This window comes from Malaclemys terrapin, chromosome 4, assembly GCF_027887155.1.
Source record: "Malaclemys terrapin pileata isolate rMalTer1 chromosome 4, rMalTer1.hap1, whole genome shotgun sequence".
Taxonomy (NCBI): Eukaryota; Metazoa; Chordata; order Testudines; family Emydidae; genus Malaclemys; species Malaclemys terrapin.
The window spans coordinates 41,794,872-41,811,139 of record NC_071508.1 but is presented as its reverse complement, the minus strand read 5'-3'; the positions used below and the strand labels follow the sequence as shown (position 1 = coordinate 41,811,139).

At 48.9% G+C, this 16,268-nt stretch overlaps 1 protein-coding gene across 3 annotated transcripts in view; it reads right to left on the bottom strand.

Annotated features, from left to right (window-relative positions):
• Positions 1-15,235, bottom strand: part of CD151 (CD151 molecule (Raph blood group)) — a 60,629-nt gene extending 45,394 nt beyond the window's left edge. For 2 of the 3 annotated variants that reach the window (XM_054026324.1, XM_054026326.1), the window contains exon 1: positions 15,083-15,235. The gene's annotated coding sequence lies outside the window, so the exon portion shown is untranslated. Of the gene's footprint in view, positions 1-14,596; positions 14,735-15,082 lie in introns of those variants that run through there. The other variant, XM_054026325.1, reaches the window with a different exon arrangement.
• Positions 15,236-16,268: the final 1,033 nt, after the last annotated feature.

Genomic DNA, 16,268 nt, shown 5'->3' with positions numbered 1-16,268 from the left:
CCCCTGACCCATCTAACCCCCCCTTCTCCTTGTCCCTTGACTGCCCGCCCCAGAACTCCCTACCCCTTCTCCAACCCCCCAGTCTCCTTACTGTGCCACTCAGACCAGCGTGTCTGGCTTCGCACAGCGCCAGACACGCTGCTGCATACATGCTGCCATGCTCCCCTGCGGAGCCACAGCCCCCCCAGCACCTGCCTTTCAGATTTGGACACCTCAAAATTCAGGAGTGCTCAAGCTCAGTTTGGGCAGCTGTTACTTCATTTCTCCCAAATCAAATATACTGATCCACTGTAACTTGCTGTAGAAAAAGTAGGATAAAATTGAGCAAGAAATGCTTCCCAGTGGTTATTAAGACTGGAATTGCTATTTTCAACAGCCATTGCCTTTTGTTTGTTTGTTTAAAAGGAAGACAGTGATATTGCATTGGCAAATTCCCCATAGAAAGAAAGAGTGGAAGAAAAGAATAATAAAGGCACCTCAACTTTTCCTCATTTATGTAGGACAGTCTTATAATATGCATCCAGATATCCTCCAATCACACAAGCTGAAAATTGTTCCACTTTACTGCCATTCTGTAACCATATGGGAACCAATCCTGTCTGTTCTGTGCACATCCAAAATTCCTGCTGAATGACCTGCCCTGGGAGCGAGTTACCAGTGACCCAGGGCTGCGGCGGAAGGAGGCTGCAGGGTGGAGGGGGGTGGGGGGGGGGAAGAGAGCCCAGGGCTGGGGCGGCAGGAGGTGTGTGTGGGGCAGTGGTGGGGAGGTAGGGGGGAGCCCAGGGCTGGGGCGGCAGGGGGGTGCGGCGAGGAGCCCAGGGCTGGGGGGGGGGGGGGGGGAGCCAAAATTTTTTTTGCTTGGGACAGCAAAAAACCTAGAGCCGGCCCTGCTGCATTGTCCCTTGTGCTTCGGCAGATGCGGCCTTCAGGAACAACCCTTGGACCCCGGACGAGCGTCTCGGGCAGATAAAAAAGCGCCCAAGACAGAGCAAAGAAGACAGACGTGTTCCGGGAGGAACTGCTCTGCTCCAATGCAGAGAAAAGGGAAAGCAAGGAGTGCTGGGAAGCGGAGTGGGAGGACAGAAAAGAGAATCAGGAGTTTGTTAAGGACGCAACTGAGAAGATGATTAAAGTAACGGAGGAGCAAACACAGATGCAGAAGTCCTTAATAATGTTGCAGAGTCAGCAGATTGGTGCTCCCCCTCGCCGCAGCACATTCAGAACTCTTTTCCATGCCCCCCCAAACTCCGCCCACATTTTTCTTTCCACTGCCCTGGACTTCTCAGTTTCCCCTTCACTCCACCCCCTCAGACAACTTTCACAATGATGGCTGGACCCACACACAGCTGTGAAAGTCTGCCCTTCCCTGGTTCCTCCTTTCCCAGCGGGCACTTGTGTGTTTGTGCGTGCTGTTTCTTGTGCAATAAAAACAAAGTTTTCAAATGGTAACTTGTCTTTATTTGTTTCCTACAAATTGAGATAGCAAGCCCTACTAATACACACACAGGCAGGTTAATCATTTGCTTACTGTAATGTAAGGCCCCAAATATCACCTTTGCTTCCTAAGAAAACTACATGTAATGTAACATTGAAGCACCACTCACAGATATACGCATTAAGGGTTCTCATTTTCAAAGTGTTGCCTCAAAGCTTCCCTGATTCAAATTGCTCCCTCTGGGCTCCTCTGATAGCCCTGGTATCTGGCTGCTTAAAGTCAACAGCCAAGCAGTCTGCCTCAGCACTCCACCCCTGAGCAAATCTTTCACCCTTAGCTTCACAAAAATTATGCAACATACAGCAGGCAGCTATGACCATGGGAATACTGTCCTCATTAAGGTCTAAACTGCCATAAAGGCATCTCCAGCACGCCTTTAATCTGCCGAAGGCACATTCAACGGTCATCCGGTACCTACTTAGCCTGTTGCTGAACCGCTCCTTACTACTGTCCAGGTGTCCCGTGTAAGGTTTCATGAGCCACGGCTGTAAGGGGTATGCCAAGTCTCCCAGGATCACTATGGGCATTTCAACATTCCCCACTGTAATCTTCTGGTTTGGAAAGAAAGTCCCCACTTGCAGCTTTCTGTACAGGTTGGTGTTCCTCAAGATGCGTGTCATGTACCTTCCCAGATCACACCACGTTGATGTCAGCGAAATGCCTACGGTGATCCACAAATGCCTGTAACACCATGGAGAAGTACCCCTTCCTATAGATGTACTCAGTTGCAAGGTGGTCTGGTCGCAAAATTGGAGTGTGTGTGCTATCTATTGCACCTCCACAGTTTGGGAAACCCACTTATGCAAACCCGTTCACTATTTCTCACACATTTCCCAGAGTCACGGTCCTTCGTAGCAGGATGTGATTTATTGCCCTGCACACTTGCATTAACTCAGCCCCAACGGTGGACTTCCCCACTCCAAATTGGTTTGTGACCGACCAGTAGCAGTCTTGAGTCGCCAGCTTTCACACAGCGAATGCCACACGCTTCTCTACTGATAGGCCGGCTCTCATTTTGTTGTCCTTGCGCCACAGTGCAGGGGCGAGCTCTGCACACAGTTCCAGGAAGGTGGCTTTACGCATCCGAAAGTTCTGTAGCCACTGCTCATCATCCCACACCTGCATGACGATACTATCTCACCTGTTCATTGCTTGTTTCCCCAAACCCAAGAGCGACAGCCTACCCTGTGCAGCTGTTCTGTGAATGCCAAAAGCAATCTAAAGTTGCTCCTATCCATATCACACAGCATGTCAAGCACCTGGGAGTCTTCTTTAGTTAGGAACTTCACGATTAACTGCACTGCCATGTCTTCATGACAGTTAACAGAGCATAGGAGAGCATTGCAGGATCCATTCCTTCTCACAAAGATGCTGGGGTGCATAGCAAAGAAGGGCCATTGAAAAATGCCATGAAAGAAAGCTGGAAGTCCATGGAGTGCTGGGACAGAAAGCAATGCATCACAGGACATAGAGCCCAGTCCCAAGATGTACCACGACCCGCTTCGCCTTCCCACAACACCTAGCGACAGAAGGTGCATTGCTCACACTGTCAATGACAGTGCCCCAACTGTGGATGCGCTCTGCTGACAGAGGGAGCGAGTGTGAACATGTGATTCTGATTTTCATTATGCCAATTTCTGAGTGTCGACATCACCTTTCAGAGTAGCAGCCATGTTAATCTGTATCCGCAAAAAAAACAGGAGTACCTGTGGCATCTTAGAGACTAACAAATTTATTTGAGCATAAGCTTTCGTGGGCTACAGCCCACTTCTTCGGATGCATAGAATGGAACATATATTGAGATATATATACACACACGCATACAGAGAGCATGAAAAGGTGGGTGTTGTCTTACCAACTCCGAGAGGCCAATTAAGTAAGAGGGAAAAAAAACTGGTGACAAGCTCTTCTAAAAACGATAGCATAGCTAGAACCTTCATGGGCTAGGAAGTCTTTTCCATCTATCATTTCTACATTTCTCTGGTTTCCATTTCTCTGAGGGCTCAGTTTTTTGAAGCCGGAGTATCTCTGGCTATTAAGGCTTTTTCACAGTTGAGATCAAATATTGAGCCTGTTCAAGGGCAAATTAAATGATAGTTCATTTCCTGAAGCAGTAGGAGCCTCTCTCTTTGCGGCTGTAGCAACATGTTATGTGCAGGAAACTCAGTACTGAACTGCCTCTAAAATAATCGTCCTTAGAACCAAAATGAACACCCTGTTGCTAGAAATAAAAGTCCCTTCCATCCCTCCCTCCCTCCCTCCCCCTCTCTTTTGCAGCAAACTTTAATGGATCCACAAAACCATTTACTCAGCTGTTTGTAAAGCAGCCTGCAAACATCACAGAGAAGCATCAGCAGGTGAATAAACAAGGGGAAGGCATGGGCTGTTTAAAGGCAATTACAGGCTGGCTGAGTGCCAATGTTAGGAGGGGTGGGGGAAACAGCACACTCAAACAAGCTGTAACTCAAGTTCCTCTGAAAGATGCCATACTCCCTCTCTGCCCCCATTCATGCTCCACTGTCCATACAGGAGCCAGTGAACACTCCGTCACCAAGGAACTGTCGACACACAACTTTGTGCTCCTTTAACTATACCGGTACAGTTAAGGGGGTGCCACGCCTCACAGAGCGGATGCAGTTTTAGCAGTATACTTTGATGCAAAGTAGACTCTGAATCCATCTCAGCGAATCACTGTCCTTATTGAGAATTAACACACCACTGATCTGTAGTTGAGAGAAGAGATTCACTGCATTCCAGCACAGTCTGTTAGTCAGCACTCTGATTATGGCTGGGAAATCCTGGACTGGATTTCTGCAGCAAGCCAACATGCTCCGTCCTTCCATCTCTCTGGTTACCAGGGCCGCCCAGAGGATTCAGGGGGCCTGGGGCAAAGCAATTTCGGGGGCCCCTTCCATACAAAAAAGTTGCAATGCTATAGAATACTATATTCTCATGGGGGCTCCTGCGGGGTCCGGGGTAAATTGCCCCACTTCCCCCCCTCTGGGCAGCCCTGCTGGTTACCCCAGAAGGAAGGAGGTAGCCTCATCACAGATGAAGTTTAAAAGCAGTTTTGGGTTCACTCCCTCTATTTTCTCCCTATACAGTTTAAGGCCAGAAGGGACCATTAGATCATCTAGTCCAGTGGTTTTCACCCTTTTTCCATTTGCAGACCCCTAAAAAAATTTCAAATGGAGGTGCAGGTCCCTTTGGAAATCTTAGTCTGTGGACCCCCATGGGTCCGCAGACCACGGGTTGAAAACCACTGATCTAGTCTGACCACTTGCATAACACAGGCCAGATGATCTCACCTAGTAACCCTCTATTGAGCCCAATAACTGATTTGACTAAAGCAGAATCTTCCAAGTCAAGACTGGATGCCTTTCTGAAGGCATGAAGAGATGGAGAATCCACCACATGCCTTTAGTTTGTTCCAATGGTTCCACTCTTGCAGCGGCTCTGCCTGCTTCTTTAAGCTCATTAAATACTAGCAGAGTTCAAAGGGAAGATGTCAGTGTGACAACTGCCCAAGGTAATGCAGGCTCACTGTACGCTTCCCAGCATGTTCCCATGGCATCAGTGGGGTTGGGGGAACAACCAGAGCTGTGGTGTTTAAATTCGGCCTTTAAGATCTCAGCACTAAGAATGGAATCTTTCCAGTCCTCAGTTTTTAACAGAAATAGTGAGACTTTTCAGGAAAGCTATGGCCAAAGTGTCCAGACGTAACCAGTGATTTTTAGGCACCTCCATTTTTGGGTGCCCAACATGGTGATAATTTGAAGGGGGCTTTTTTTTTTTTTTTTTTTTTTTTTTTTAAAAACAGGGCAGGAGCTCAGCACTTTCTGAAAGTCAGGCCCTTTTAAGACCTCTCAAGTTCAGCAACTGAAAAATGAGGCTCATAAACAAAACAAAAAAAACAACCCCAAGCGACGACTCACTTCTGCAAAGGTAGGTTTAAATCTAAACTTCATGCTGGAAGTAGCCATGACAACCTCACATAGGATCTAATCCCATTCCTGCTGAAATGAGTTGACAAGTGTATTGCTACTGATTGCAATGGCAGCAGGATCAGGGCCATACTAGTGCAACTGAACCAACTCCTCACGTCAGCCTCACACAAGTTACAAAACAGCATCTGTCTAGAAGGCCCCTTACAATCAACCTGGACTCTAATGATCTCAGCACAGACACAGAGAAGGAAAGAATCTGAACAGGGAGATACAAGGAACACAGGTACAGACTGGCCCAAGCAGGATGGGGGGTGAAATACAGCCTTGCTACGAGATTAATGGCCATGGGCTGTGTGCTGGCTCCCCTCCCCTTGACCACAGATATTTAATACTGTCAGGGCTTGTCAATATGGGACAGTTTCACCCGTTATACAGGAATAATTATACCAGTATAGTTACACTGATAGAGTTACACTAGTGTATCTCCCGGTGCAGACAATCCCTCAGGAGTGGATGGTGAAGAGGGGCAGCGTTTGCTACACATCCCACAGCTTGCATCTGAGGACCGGGCACAGGGAGCATCGCACCCTTCTCCAGCCACTACAGCAGCCGGTTTCCTACAGTACTGATAACCCAACCTCCTGGCTCACACAGCAGCCACAGGCTCAAGGGAAAGCAGCCTAATGGTTTCTCCTCCCCAAACACAGAGAAAGACCTTGTCTACGGTGTGGATTTGTCTTTATTTCAGCCATCAGAAAAGCTACAGTAGACATGGGAAGCTGGGGGTTTGCACTGAGGCAGCTGCCTCAGTGGTTGGCAAATCCCCAGCATAGACAAGGCCAAGGGTGGGAGAGGACTCAGTGATGTGCCTCCCTGGAGGAGGAGAGGTTTCTAAACTCCCTTGCAGACCATTGTGTGGGCTTCCTGGGATTACAAAGTGACTGGTGTCAGTGGGGCTACAGAACCCAAAATACAGCTTAAGTCTAGAGAGCAGCTCTGCCTCCTCTAGGCTGTATTTCAATACACTTTTAAGTTCCTCCCTTCCCACTCTAGTGCTCCATTTACTGCCACTGCAGAGGAATCTGCAAACACAAAGCCAAGTGTTTTCCTGTAGTTATGCAGTTCTTTAATTAAAAGACAGAGAACCAAACAGGGAGAAGAGGGTGGGAATCCAACCAGAGTTTTTTTTTTTTTTTTTTTTTTTTTTAAAAAGACAACACTGCTCAGAGTGTTTATGGCACCTCAACCCACTATGTGATCAGTTCTATCTAAAGCAGTGATCTCAAACTCAAATCACTCTGAGGGCCACATGTGGACTAGTACATTGGCCCAAGGGCCGCATCACAGAAACCTTCCATGAGGCCCTGTCCCCGCCCCACCTCTTCCCACCCCTTCCCCAAAGTCCCTGCCCCAACCCTTTCCCCAAATCCCAGCCCCGCCTCTTCTCCACCTCCTCCCCACAACACGCTGTGTCCCTGCTCCTCCCCGCTCCCTCCTGGAAAGTCCTAAGTGCCATCAAACAGCTGTTTGGTGGCAGGAAAGCACTGGGAGGCAGGCGGAGGAGCAGGGACCCAGCATGCGGGGGGCGGGGCGGGAGGAGAGCTTGGCGGGCCACAGAAAATAACTCCGGGGGGGGGGGAGAAGAGGGGAGGCACGCAGGAGAGCTAGGCGGGCTGCTTGTGGCCCACAGGCTGCATGTTTGAAACTCCTGATCTAAAGCACCTCCTGCTCAGAGGTGGCACTTAGTTTGTGCTTGCGTTCTAAGAGCCCCAGACGCTGCTCTGCGACTGCATGCACAGCTCCCCATGACATCCGGGGAGTTCAGGGTGCAGCCCTCAAGCAAGAAAGTAAACAATTAAACAGCAAGGCGCAGTTGTCAGGGGAGATGGATGTTAATTCTTCCCTTACAGATTCCACGGAGGCCAATGCAAGATACCAAGAGTGATTCACAACCCATGACTCACTCCCACTGCTCCTGGCACCTAAACTATGCTGTTGGCTGGACAGCATGTCCAAAATGCTGGCATGATTTTGTTTGCATAGCTTGGTTCTATGCAGCATGGAGATTCTGCTGAAGTCTTTCTTCCACTGTATTTCTTCCGTTCTTGTGTTACCTTCATTGGAGACAAAAGCACCTTTGAAACACAACGCTGCACACACCAAAGGCTACATCTGCTTTTAGAGTTTAGGGGTCACTAATGAGCCACTTTAAAAAAGAAAGAAAGATCCACTGCACACACACCATTTTAAAAGGTCACCAGAAATTCCTGCCTCCAGTTCATCCTGTCCCACTATTTTCACTGCATTCTGTGTGGATGAAATGTGCTAGATTGACATAAGTAGTCTATGATCATTTGTATATGGTATCTGAGCTCACAGTGCCATTGTGCTTGGCACTGTGTGTACACAGAGTAAGAGACGGTCCCTGCCCTGGAGAGCTTTCAATACGAATAGACAAGACAGACAAAGGAAGTATTATCCTCATTTTCCAGACAGGGAACTGAGGCACAGAGCGGTTAAGTGAGTCACCCAAGGTGACACAAGAAGTCTGTGGCAGAGACAGAAATTGAACCCAGAGCTAGGACCGTGCTTTGTTGGCAATAAACCTGGTTGGATGCCTTTGTACCTTAATGGATCTTGTAGTCATTGGTCGGTTCGCTCAAGGTCTGCTACGACAGTTGTCTGCGCAGAGCTGGGACAGCGCACAGAGAACAGACACACACACGCAGCCAAACATCTAACCACATCCTCTTCAGCAGGTTTTTATACGTTGTACATTGAAGGGGATTTAGTACAGTGATAGTGCTTTGGTAACTGAGGAGCAAAGAGGCCCAGGAAACGGTTCTGACTGCATCTCACAGCAGCTTAAGTCCTTACATTTACAGTTAATGGCTCTGAACTTCTGCCAGGGAGAACGCTCCTCATCTCACACATCAGGACCCCTCCCCAGCTTTCTATGGCTCAGTATCATTCGATGCAGCCCAAACCCGGCTTCAGATGCAGACAAGGGAAGTGGCACTGTGATGGAGCGGAGCCCTGTAACACAGTTGTCTGACATAAGCCACATTCACCTTGCTCATTTGTCAGATTCCAAATACATTAGCGACAAAGTCTCTCAAAGTTCTTCTCTTCTTCCCTGCCCACTCTGCTCCTGCACTCACCTGGGAGGGGGTATGTGCTGCAGTTGTAATTTCGAGTGCATACACTGGCACCTACATCTTTTTTGAGAACATGAGTCTTTCATGCTGCAACTCTAGGAGCAGCATCCGTGCACGAATGGACACACACAGGCCAACATCTCTTCCAATGCTCTTCCTCCCTTGAGTACACGCTCTGTACACTCAGGCTTATACAGTTTATCTGCCCCCATGAGGGGGCATGAGAAAAGTGCACTGACTATCATATGCATCGGGGGTGGGGCGGGGAGCAGACTTTGTGCCTTTAATATTAGGCTCCAGCACCAAAAAGATTGATGGCCCATCCTGTCCAGTATCCTGTCTCCAATGCTGGACAGCGTAGTTGCTGACTTTTTACTTTTCCGGGGATGCTCCACCCCAGTTTTACCCCAAGGTCCCGGCCCCACCCCTTCCCATCCCTGCTCACACACTATTTTTTTCCCCCCATGGGTGCTCCAGCCCCAGAGCACCCCCGGAGTTGGAGCCTATGCTGGACAGTACCAGCTGTATCCGAGGAAGATGCAAGAATGGAATAACCTTAACTCGTGTGGGTAGTGGTTGGCATATGCCCTGAAGCAGAAGATGACAGCTACATTTTATTATATGCCTCCGAGACCCAAAAGCACTTTCAGTCACCCACAGGGATTATTTCACCAATTGCTGAAATGGAGCCATTGCTAGAGTAGAACATAGCAGCAACATCACACAACAGTTTACAGCAGAAAGTGAAGAATCCCATCACCTAGACCTGCAAGGGGAATTTAAGGTGGAAATAAGGATGGAGCTAATCAAGTCGCAATGTGGCTTTGACACCAAAGTGAAGGCCCTGACTCTTGCATAAAGTGCCACGGGGTCTTTAATAAATATAGTCCTGCTGCCTTTCCTTTGCTGTGCAGTAGTTTATTACACAGTAACCAGGGCACAGGATTAACATGACTGACTGAAGTAGCTTTCTCTGCATGTCAAGCTGCTGAGATCCTGAACAGGACAATCCAACATGCTGGTATGAGCAGGTTACTGGCAAAGGCTTAGGCACCAGGATGGAGCAGGAAATGAGAACATACGGTCACTTTTTAGAGCTCTATTATGAGTGTGACACTTCTAAACAGGGGCTATGTGCGAACTCCCTTAGCATCATATGGAATGAAGACCTAAGACTATCTGCACTTCTGCCAAGGAACCTCATTCTCAATCTGCAGTTCCCCGTCCCCTCCAGGCCTCATCCCACCCTCTATGCGAGTGAACCCCACTCAGGGCACCATGATGGGTGGGAGCATTTCCCAAAATAGAGAAGTTTAGCCATCCTGGATGGGGATTTGTATGTACACAGTCACCGGGCTCCCAAAAGGGCACATATGGGGGAGGAAGGGACAGCATGGCCAAGTAGGATTTGCTTCATTTATTAGGTTTGGCTGCAGTCCGAAGGTGCAGCAGGGAAAGGAACACATGCTGTGTAAGAAATTAAGAGGTATAGGTGGGTCCCAACAGCTGAGAGGACACAGGTGGGAAAGGGGGAAATGCGAGAGATGCAGGGAGATCTAACCTCAACCCTCAGGCTCCTGAAGTTTGGAAACTGTCAAGACTAAATTAATTTCCTGGTCTTGGTGGGAGCCCATTGGGACTGCTATGGTAGGGGGGCCTGACATATTGGTGGAGCCATCCTGCTTCATTCTGGCTGACACCAGTCCTCTGACCTCACTTGTCTGGGGAACACAGCCCAGATGCAGCAGCAGCCCCTGGAGGTAACTGGGCATCAAGACTAGAAGTAGGTAGACAGCAGAAGGCTCCTGACTCCCATATAATTGGGCAGGTGGGTGATATAGGAGATGGGGGGAGCAAAAGCAGAGGGAGAATGGCAGGAATGCTGACAGGAGCTTGCAGGGCATAGAGCAAGAACGGGGAGATGTGTAAATGCAGCTCTTTTCCTTTCTGATCCCCCCCTTTCTTCAGCTTGTGTGTGTGACCTATGGGAAGTGCTGCACTGTATTACACGCACTGGACTCTACCTGCTATAAACTAACATGCCATAGGGGTGAGAGGGCAGTGGGGCAGCACCACAGCTTGAAGCCAGGTGAGGAAGCTACAATGAGATGCATGGAGAGAGATCGGACAGGACAATTTGCTTCCTGCTAATATTGGTAAAAGACGCACGGAGGGTGGAGATATCCAGCCAGCTGTTTTCCTTCCCAAAAAACTCTCGCTGAGGGGAGTTTTAAAGTAACACTAACATTTAATATAACACATGCATATTTAGCCAGAGGCAGAAGGAAGTAGCCCACTGCAGCAACTGGAGGAGAATTCAGGAAAGCAAGGGCCAAAATTTTCAGAACTAATTAAGAGATTTTTAGGTACCCTGATTTTTGGCCACCTAGCTTGGGACAACATAAAGGGGCTGAGTTTTCTGAAGGTGAGCAAATATGTAGCTGCAAACTGTGCAACGTTCTCACAGAGTGAGCAGCTACAGCAACCGAGCTACAATTATTTATTATTAGCTTCGTATAAGCCAATCTGCCTCTTGAGAGCCCCACAAGAGGACCGTATTAGCCCTGCATCAGCCACCGAAGTCAGAAACACAGTTTTCCTCTCCAAAGAAGAGTGGCAGCTTCTGTCCATCCCCTCCCAAAGAATCTCTCATTTAAGCCTAGGGAGGCCACACTGGAAATGTTCCTTGTGGAGCCAGGATTCAGACAGTAAGCACTTTATTATGCTTCAGAAGAGGCGATGTTAAGTGTGTAAGCATAGCATGAGGTTGAGTGGGAGCATGCCTGCACTCAGGCAGGTTCTGTAAATCATTTCCAGCCTAGGGAGATGAGGCGGGGCAGGGAGAAGAAATACACCCAGAGAAACAGCCCAGGCTGCATCTAGGCAAGGGAGAGAGAGAGTGAGTCTGTGCTAGCAAAGGTCATCACCACAGTTACTGTATTTGATCAGCAAGAGCAGACAGTGCTGTGCAGGGAGATCTGGGCCTGCCAGAGAGCCTGATGGAGGTGAGACACCCACAGTCTCATGCTGCACTTTGATTACAAAAAACACTGGTTTCATGAGAGCAATACAATATCTCCCCCCTGGCCACCGCACTGCAAGGATGCATGTGACCATGAGCGCTGTTGCCACACATTTTACACGATAGTGTCCTCTCAGAGATGTGCTCTGAGCACAGCTCTAGAAGCCAGGAAGTCTGTTCTCATCTTAGCTGTAACACTGACTTTGCAGCAGCTTTAGGCAAGTTACTTAATTTGTCTGCCTCAGTTTCCTTATCCATAAAATTGCAACAATACTTCCCTACCTTGCAGGCATGTCAGCAGGCTTAAATATTTTGAAGAAGGCAAGTGCCATACAAATGCTCAGTACGGGATGCCCACAAGGTGGTTCCTTTATCCCCAACAGACCCCAGGGCAGGGTGCCATCTGGCCAATTTTGCTATTGGGGAGTTCATGCTCATCAGTGCTCTGCTCCCTCTATACTGGCTGCACAGAGATGAAACCATTAGAACAAGCACTTCTGAAACACATCTGATCTCTGAGGACACTCAACACCAAGGGGAAGGGAGACTTTGCTGCCCACCCACTCTGGCAAAGAGGGCATGGGGTAGGAATTGAGAGCACGAGGGATACAGCTGAACTGAGCAGAGCAGGAATGAGTGAACAGAACCTGCTTGAGAACGGTAAGAAGAGCTCAAAGGAGGAGCCTAGGTACATGTGGTAACTTATCTCAGAACTACAGCAGGGCTGCAAGGCCTTTGTACCAAGCTGTGGGAGTGGAAAGTCTCATGGTGACTCTGGGAGACTGAACTAAATAGGCTCCTTTGGACTTCTCTATTGCCTTTCACGACACCAAACACAGGGAGACATGGACTAATTGATCTGGCACTGTAAAGCGGCCAGCTAGAGAACACTCAGAAGCTATTTCGCAAGCTTCTGCAAATGATACACAACAATTTCAGGCCAGGCAGTGAAAAATATTGAAACGATGGCGGGAAAAGGCCGTGGTATGAGAGGGGCTTTGTGGGTCAGAAGCTACAGATCTCAAAAGGCAGCTTAGCTCTCCTGGTCACAGTGGGGTAGTCTGTTACTCAGTTACTGAGCTCAGTAACATTCACTTCCCTAACAGAAAAGAACAATTCCCTTTACTGCTGGAGGCACTGGATTTGTTAATCATGTTGATTTACAGTAGTGCCTAAAAGTGTCACCCAAGAACGCAGCCCCATTGGGCTAGCAACATATAAACACAGTAGTAGATGACGACACATTTGACAGCCTATGTTATACAAAGAGGTCAGCATAGATTAAAGTAAAAAAAGGCACCACTGTGATCAAAGTCTATGAACTCTTATCCAGTTTGTCAGCTCAAGTAGAGTTGCAGATCAGTCACAGCACACAAAAGCTGCACCCATTTTGCCCTGAACTCCACTTTCCCTAGCCTATGGCGAGAGGCAGGTTAACAGCAGCATTATGGTAACCCACAGGCATAAAGGCAAACTATGTTCTAGGTGCTATAAGGGGTTGTCTTCCTACCTTCACTGCAAACTAATACCCTGAGGCTGAAGTTTTAACTCAGAAGGGGCTTTTCTGAGTCTCCTCCATCCTTGGCAGCAACCATTTTTAGAGACTGCCAAAGTCCAGGGGCAGGGATGGGGCAGACCTTTCTGCTCCCTCTTCATGTTGATTTAAACAATTGAGAGCACCTTTGGTCTGCATGTTAACTAGATGATATCTGTCACACTAGAAGCCTCCCTTAGAACCTAAGCCATTATTAAAACATCATGGACTGTAGAAGCCAGTTTTCTGACACTGGGGTCCCCAATGGTTGTCTTGTATGGCATAACTTTAGCAAAATGGCTGCCACCGTGCATCACCTCTGTAACCTTTAATTAAACCCTTGATCAGTGGGAAGGGCTGATCTTTAGCACCTTCTGAAACCCCAGAGCAAGAAAGGGGATGGGGGGGGGGAGAAATGAGTTATAGGATTTTTAATAGGGCATCCAGAGGTTTCTCGGTTAAATATACTCCTCAAAACCAACAAGCTGCTGCAATGGGATGGAGTCATTATCAAGGGCTTCTATGATCAAGACATCCTGACTGCTGTCTACCCTTTTCACTAGATGCCATGAAGCAAAGCCTGCTGGGGAATGTTCTGCATGTCAAGCAACAGGACGGTGCTAAAGTGACACACAGCCAGCACAGCTCCTGCTAGTTTCAAAATGGGAGACAGGGAGAACACATAAGCAGCACGTGGAGCATAACAATTGATTGGATTTCCTGGTAAATATTTTCTCCCCCCCAAGGATTTCACCAGTATTTCAACCGGAAGGCCAAATCTTATTTATACAGAAGTGGAGCCTTAAACAAACCAGAAGTGAAGAGAGATAAGCTCCGTACAACAAAGTCAAGAGACTATGCTGAACCCCTGTAGCAAGACAACCCCTAAGGATTTGCTCGTGAGAGGAAGTCATATAAAAAAAGGCAATCACAACATAGAAACTCGCCTCTCAAGAGGGAGGAAAATGGTCTGGTGATTAAAGCTCTAGAGCTGGCCACAGTAGATCACCGACAACATGTGCGCCCTGGGGCAAGTCCCTTAACTGCTTTATGCCCCCGATGGCTCTGGAGAAATTAAAAGGGTCTCTCATGAGGCATCTCCTAGGCTGCATGGGAATTCGTGGCCTCCAAGGGAACAGCGGGGCATTGCCCCGGGGCGTTGGGAACGCTCTCTAGTCACAGTCTGAGCCAGCCCCTTGATCCCCTTGGGAGGGATAGCTCAGTGGTTTGAGCATTGGCCTACTAAACCCAGGGTTGTGAGTTCAATCCTTGAGGGGGCCACTTAGGGATCTGGGGCAAAATCAGTACTTGGTCCTGCTAGTGAAGGCAGGGGGCTGGACTCGATGACCTTTCAAGGTCCCTTCCAGTTCTAGGAGATGGGATATCTCCATTAAACTTAAACTTCACGACGTGGTTAAAAGAAAAACAAAAACCACCAACTTGTCATTTTTGCACCTCGCCGAGTTTGTTCCAGTTGAAAGCGCCAGTGAAAAGTGCCTTGCAGCAGGGAGAGCTCGGCCCTTCCCAAACCGCCTTTTCCAAAGCTGGAAGCGAGAGCCCCTGTGCGAGGCGAGGCGAGGGGCCGGGGAAGAGTTTAGCCGCCCCCACGTAAACAAAACGCGCCTCGGGTGGCAAGGAAACACACACGGGAAGGTGCTGTACCACGGCCCCCTCCCTCGCGGGGAAATCCCCGGAGAGCGTTTCACGTGCCCATCTCTGACTAAGCCCAACAAACACGGGCTCCGATCCTCCTCTGCTAGCCCTGGAAAGCGAAGGGGGGGGGGGGGACAGGGCTTCCTTTGTTGCTGCTGCTGTTTCAGGTGCGCCTCCCCCTGCCACCCCCCCGCGCCAGCAGCTCCTTGCTTTGGCCATTGCGCGCTTCTCCCCTGCAGACAGAGCCCGAGAGCCCCGCGCGCCTCCCTTTACCTTTTCCTGGCGAGCGGAGTCCCGACCCCCTGGGGCAGGAGAGCGAGTCCCACCTTCTCTCCGGCGGAGCTGCGGCGGCAGTGAAAACAGGCAGCGCGAGCCCTGCTTTGCAGCCGCTGCTCCAAACCCCTCCCAGTCCCCACGGCTCCAGCCAGCAGCTGCTCCAATGCTTAACTGTTTGAATAAACTCTGATCCTTCTCTCCCATAACCCAGAGACCCCTAGTGGGCAGAGGGACTATAATTGCCTAGTGTGCTCTGGAGGCAGAGCAGGTCTGTATCAGCTTGAGAATTTGTCTCTCTCACCCACAGAATTTGGGCCAATAGAAGCTATAACCTCACCCACCTTGTCTCTAATAGCCTGGGACTCACATGGCTACAACAACACTGCACTCAGCACGACACAGTGAATCCCTAGCCAGAGAATAAGACTAATTTTAATGTTTAAATTTAAACTTTATTATTAGTCAAAAGGCCTAGGCAAACTGGTCATTGAAAGTTACCAGATACTTTAACCTCAAGAAAAGTCAGCTGTACAACAAAACATTTGTTCTGGGTTTTGTGTGTGTACACATGTGTACCTGCACACACTTTTCTGCCACATTCCTAAGTGGCCAGTGCACTTTGAGGATCAGACTTAACCCTCCAAACAGCTGGAGCAGGGAGTGGGCAGGAGAAGATAAAGAAGAGAGGGAGGAAAATGCTTAGCCTGTGATTTTTGACACACATTAACTGCAGTTGTGGGTGCCCAATGGGAGCCACCAGTATTCAGCACTTCAGAAAAGTTTCTGAATCCTGTAAGAACCTGATAGCCAACTGCAGGAGCTCAAATGTCATGAGTCAGTCCCCCAAAATTGAGGGGCGTTTTTTGTTGTTGAAGAGAGAGATTGTGGTTTTGGGTCTGTTCAATGATTTCCCCCCCCCCCCCCGGGGCGTGGCAAGAACAGAATTTAAATTCAAAGTTTATAGAGCAACAATTTTTACACACCCACACACTCACCCCACAGAGCTCTCCTGTGTGCCTGTAGGACTCCTCACTTCTCCCCAAGTCCCAAGATTCCAGTTAATTCTGCACCCCACCTCTGCCTGTCCCCTCACCCCAAGACTTATTCACCCCAACAACTATCCCCATCCTTCAGTGTAGCTCTGCTTCTCCAAGGGATCTTCACCAACCACCCCCCCTCCAAT